This window comes from Panulirus ornatus, chromosome 12 (genome assembly GCF_036320965.1).
Source record: "Panulirus ornatus isolate Po-2019 chromosome 12, ASM3632096v1, whole genome shotgun sequence".
Classification (NCBI taxonomy): Eukaryota; Metazoa; Arthropoda; class Malacostraca; order Decapoda; family Palinuridae; genus Panulirus; species Panulirus ornatus.
The window spans coordinates 21,147,189-21,153,717 of NC_092235.1; positions in this window are offsets into that span (position 1 = coordinate 21,147,189).

Genomic DNA, 6,529 nt, shown 5'->3' on the forward strand with positions numbered 1-6,529 from the left:
GGATCGGGATCCCGGGCTTATTTTTGGGATGTCCCCGGGATGAGACGATAGAAAACGGTCTCCTGGTGTGGGACTTTTAAGTTGATACATACTTTTTGGGACTGGTCTTTGGGAATGGGTCTTTCTTGACGGCAGTGGGACTGACGGACGGTGGTGATCCCTCACTGGGACGGACTTGGGGAGTGATAATATAGTCGGCTTCAGGGACGGGGGAGTGGAGGGTTTGAGGGGAGGGGAACGGGGCGGCTTACCTGAGGGGAGAGGGATGGTGATGGGTGACCAGTGGGTCAGTGAGAGGGGTGATGGTGGAGGGGAGAGGAGGGGAAGGGGAAGGGGAAGGGTATGAGGTATGGGAAGGAATGGGACTTAGGAGCGTAAGGCTGGGGAGGAGGAGGAGGAAGACTTAGGAAGTATTTAAGGGAGAATTAAGGGACTCAAGGTCCCTAAAATGGGGGAAAAAGATTAATTTAAGGCGGGAGTACAATCATTTAAGGAGGGAGTTCAATAATTTAAGGCGGGAGTTCAATATTTTAAGGAGGGAGTTCAATAATTTAAGGAGGGAGTTCAATGTTTTAAGGAGGGAGTTCAATTATTTAAGGAGGGAGTTCAATGTTTTAAGGAGGGAGTTCAATTATTTAAGGAGGGAGTTCAGTTATTTAAGGAGGGAGTTCAATAATTTAAGGCTGGAGTTCAATCATTTAAGGCGGGAGTTCAATCTCCATTGGGTGTTCCTGAGGGAGGTCAATCAAGAAGGTAACATTTTGGAGGTGATCAGGTCTTGGAGTAAGGTTTTGTAGGGGGGATGTCCCACCTCCAAAGATGACGTGTCCTTTCAAAATTCTTTAAAAGACTATAATAATAATTTTTTTTTAAGTGGATAATACAAAACTCAAGGATAATATATAGATATATTCCATTTATTTGCTAATTTCTACACATAAAACAAATATATATATATATATATATATATATATATATATATATATATATATATATATATATATATATATATATATATATTATATATACTTAAAAAGGTATTCATATCTCTTCCATTATTCCAATATATATATATATATATATATATATATATATATATATATATATATATATATATATATATATATATATATATACCTTTTTCATAGAATATAGACATTAACACAGACAATTTTTATGTTAAAAATCCTAATGTATATTCCAGTTCGTGAGTTCCAGTTCTGAAACAGAACCAGCTGGAGTAAACCCATCTGTCAGATGGCTGGCCAGCTGGTGGTTCTGGCCCACTGGATCTTGAGTTTCAGAATTCGAGCTCAGTTCGTGGGATACAGGGGTTCGAACCTTCACTTGGGCTCATAAGTGGAGGTTCGTACCACTGTGGTAAGGTTCGTGCCACTGTGGTAAGGTTCGTACCACTGTGGTAAGGTTCATATCACTGTGGTAAAGGGTACGTACCACTGGATAAATGTAGGAAGATGTGGTAAGGTTCATACCACTGTGGTAAGGTTCATACCACTGTGGTAAGGTTCGTGCCACTGTGGTAAGGTTCATATCACTGTGGTAAAGGGTACGTACCACTGGATAAATGTAGGAAGATGTGGTAAGGTTCGTGCCACTGTGGTAAGGTTCATATCACTGTGGTAAAGGGTACGTACAACTGGATAAATGTAGGAAGATGTGGTAAGGTTCATACCACTGTGGCAAGGTTCATGTCACTGTGGTAAAGGGTACGTACCACTGGATAAATGTAGGAAGATGTGGTAAGGTTCGTACCACTGTGGTAAGGTTCATATCACTGTGGTAAAAGGTACGTTACCACTGGATAAATGTAGGAAGATGTGGTAAAGATGACACCACTGTGTAAAGTGAGTATATAGGGCGTGTTGATGGGCTCCTATTTGGCCTACATTCACAAATGCACATGTATGTATGTATGTATGTATGTATGTATGTATGTATGTAGACCTGAGACATCCACTGGGAAATGTTCATCTAAACGTTCACAACATGAAGCAAAAATACATATGTTTATATACGTTTTTTTTTATTATATAACATTTTTTCGCCCAGAAATCGTTTTTTTTCTTTTGTTCTCTCTAGTGGCTCAGTGGGTAAATTATTTATTGATACTTTATTGGATATTTATCGAGTGTGTATTTGGAGTGCTTTCTCGAATCTTTTTATTGATGTGGTGGCTTGCCTGTGGTCGAGAAGTGGGAGATGATGATGGTGGTGAAGTGGGGGGTTGGTGGGGGGGGGTTGGGTGGTTGGATGGTTGTGGTAGATGAAGTGAGGGGGTTGGTGAAGTGTGGGTGCTTGGTGGTGACTTGAAGTGGGGGGGGGGTGGTTGGTGAAGTGGTTGGGTTGGTGGTGACTTGAAGTGGGGGGGTTTGGTGAAGTGTGGGTGCTTGGTGGTGACTTGAAGTGGGGGGGGGGTTTGGTGAAGTGGTTGGGTTGGTGGTGACTTGAAGTGGCGGGGTTGGTGAAGTGTTTGGGTTGGTGGTGACTTGAAGTGGGGGGGTGGTTGGTGAAGTGGTTGGGTTGGTGGTGACTTGAAGTGGGGGGGTTGGTGAAGTGGTTGGGTTGGTGGTGGCTTGAAGTGGGGGGGTTGGTGAAGTGGTTGGGTTGGTGGTGACTTGGGGGGGGGAGGCTGGTGAAGTGGTTGGGTTAGTGGTGGCTTGAAGTGGGGGGGTTGGTGAAGTGGTTGGGTTGGTGGTGACTTGAAGTGGGGGGTGGTTGGTGAAGTGGTTGGGTTGGTGGTGACTTGAAGGGGGGGTTTGGTGAAGTGGTTGGGTTGGTGGTGACTTGAAGTGGGGGGTTTTGATGAAGTGGTTAGGTTAGTGGTGACGACGAAGAAGTGGGAACTGCCATGATGGTTGTACTGGTGAAGTGGGAAGTGTTGCGCGTGATGGTTGATGATGGGGTTTGATCTGATGTTGTGACAGTGGTGGGCCAGGTTGTGATAATTGATGGGGTTCTCCAAGTCAAGTCTGGTTTATGTAGTGGGTTGTGGTTTATGTAGTGGGTTGTGGTTTATGTAGTGGGTTGTGGTTTATGTAGTGGGTTGTGGTTTATGTAGTGGGTTGTGGTTTATGTAGGGGGTTGTGGTTTATGTAGTGGGTTGTGGTTTATGTAGGGGGTTGTGGTTTATGTAGGGGGTTGTGGTTTATGTAGGGGGTTGTGGTTTATGTAGTGGGTTGTGGTTTATGTAGTGGGTTGTGGTTTATGTAGGGGGTTGTGGTTTATGTAGTGGGTTGTGGTTTATGTAGGGGGTTGTGGTTTATGTAGTGGGTTGTGGTTTATGTAGTGGGTTGTGGTTTATGTAGTGGGTTGTGGTTTATGTAGTGGGTTGTGGTTTATGTAGGGGGTTGTGGTTTATGTAGGGGGTTGTGGTTTATGTAGGGGGTTGTGGTTTATGTAGGGGGTTGTGGTTTATGTAGGGGGTTGGTCGTGCTCATGCGTCATATCGTTGATTACGGGAGTGGCGTGAAGTGTGACTTCAGGAGTGGCCTGAAGTGTGACTTCAGTAGTGACCTAAAGTGTGATTTCAGTAGTGACCTGAAGTGGAACTTCAGTAGTGACCTAAAGTGGGACTTCAGTAGTGACCTGAAGTGTGACTTCAGTAGTGACCTGAAGTGGAACTTCAGTAGTGACCTGAAGTGTGACTTCAATAGTGACCTGAAGTGTGACTTCAGTAGTGACCAGAAGTGTGACTTCAGTAGTGACCTGACGTGTGACTTCAGTAGTGATCTGAAGTGTGACTTCAGTAGTGATCTGAAGTGTGACTTCAGTAGTGACCTGAAGTGGGACTTCAGTAGTGACCTGAAGTGTGACTTCAGCAGTGACCAGAAGTGTGACTTGGGTAATGCTCTGAAGTGTGACGTCATGAGTGGTATGAAATATGACTTCAGGAATGATATGAAGGGATGGTCTAGATTAGCACTATATGAAGTGATGTCTTAGATGGGAGCTGAAGTGATGTCTTCGCTGAAAGCCTTCTGAAGTAACTATATGTAGAACTCCAGTCTGACTTCGTGTATATATATATATATATATATATATATATATATATATATATATATATATATATATATATATATATATATAAATATATATATATATATATATATATATATATATATATATATATATATATATATATATATATATATATATATATATGTATGTATGTATGTATGTATGTATATTTGGAGGTGACATCAAAGCACAGGACGCCCTCCAAAAAATACTTGATGTCCCTTGCAGATGTCTTTCGAGTTCTTGGGAGACCCGGACACGCCTTTCCTCAAGACGGGTTCGGACTTGACCCCTGAAAGAAAATGGGAAAAAGTTGTAGACTTAAGAAATACATAAATTTGGGAATTATGAAAAAAAAAAATTATGTATTTTTATGTATGATTGTGTGTGTGTGTGTGTGTGTGTGTGTGTGTGTGTGTGTTTTAGATAGATATAGACTTAAATATAGATTGATATAGGGGGGGGACTAGTAGAAAATGAACTCATACGCTGTAGATAGATAAGATAGATAATAGAGATAGGAGCCATGGCACCAGAATATAGAAGAGCGAACTGTAATGACTTCAGGAAATCTATTAATGATTAGCGAATCTCTGATGATTAGGAGATTAGAGTGGAGAGATGATGAAGACAATGTGTTGATTGGAAATTCTGGATATAGGTCCATGGGAGGTATATATAATACAGGGTATATATTTTGGTATATATATATATATATATATATATATATATATATATATATATATATATATATATATATATATATACATATATATATATATATATATTGGGGGAGGAAGGGGGAGACCATCTCCAGTAAAAAGGATTAGAGAGAAATCTCCTCCCCTTCCCCCATTCCTCCCCTTCCCCCATTCCTTCCCTTCCCCATCACCCATCACCCATTCCTCCCCTTCCCTCATCACCCATCACCCATCACCCATTCCTCCCCTTCCCTCATCACCCATCACCCATCACCCATTCCTCCCCTTCCCCCATCACCCATTCCTCCCCTTCCCCCATCACCCATCACCCATTCCTCCCCTTCCCCCATCACCCATTCCTCCCCTTCCCCCATCACCCATTCCTCTCTTCAACAAGGGGGGGTGGTGTGGGAAGGAGGGGAGGGGGGGGGTTCTCTCCCCTCGTCCTCTATATGATGTAACAGCTGCTCTTATTACCCCCCCCCCATCCCCCCCTCTCCTCTCAACGAGGTCGTTTCGTCGTATTGGTGGGGATTAATGGTCGTATACACCAACCACTCTCTCTCTGGAGGAGGAGGAGGAGGAGGAGGCCTGAATGGAGTGGTTGTGGAGTGAGTGTGGAGAGAGGTTGGTTGGTTTTAATGTTGGCGATTGTGGATAATGCTTGAGTATGATGGTATATGTATAATGCTTGAGTATGATGGTATATGTATAATGCTTGAGTTCATATGATGGTATATGTATAATGCTTGAGTATGATGGTATATGTATAATGCTTGAGTATGATGGTATATGTATAATGCTTGAGTATGATGGTGTATGTATAATGCTTGAGTATGATGGTGTATGTATAATGCTTGAGTATGATGGTGTATGTATAATGCTTGAGTATGATGGTATATGTATAATGCTTGAGTATGATGGTATATGTATAATGCTTGAGTATGATGGTATATGTATAATGCTTGAGTTCATATGATGGTGTATGTATAATGCTTGAGTATGATGGTATATGTATAATGCTTGAGTATGATGGTATATGTATAATGCTTGAGTGTGATGGTGTATGTATAATGCTTGAGTATGATGGTTAAGTATGATGGTATGATGCTTGAGTATGATGGTATGATACTTGAGTATGATGGTATGATACTTGAGTATGATGGTGTATGTATAATGCTTGAGTATGATGGTGTATGTATAATGCTTGAGTATGATGGTATATGTATAATGCTTGAGTATGATGGTATATGTATAATGCTTGAGTATGATGGTGTATGTATAATGCTTGAGTATGATGGTGTATGTATAATGCTTGAGTATGATGGTATATGTATAATGCTTGAGTATGATGGTGTATGTATAATGCTTGAGTATGATGGTATATGTATAATGCTTGAGTATGATGGTATATGTATAATGCTTGAGTTCATATGATGGTGTATGTATAATGCTTGAGTATGATGGTATATGTATAATGCTTGAGTATGATGGTATATGTATAATGCTTGAGTATGATGGTGTATGTATAATGCTTGAGTATGATGGTTAAGTATGATGGTATGATGCTTGAGTATGATGGTATGATACTTGAGTATGATGGTATGATACTTGAGTATGATGGTATGATGCTTGAGTATGATGGTATGATACTTGAGTATCATTAGGTCAGAGGTCAGGTCATCACACCCTGGGTTTTCACTTGTGCTCAGGAGGGTCGTACCGTCGTGTTCAAAGGTCGTACCGTCGTGTTCAAAGGTCGTACCGTCGTGCTCAAAGGTCGTACCGTC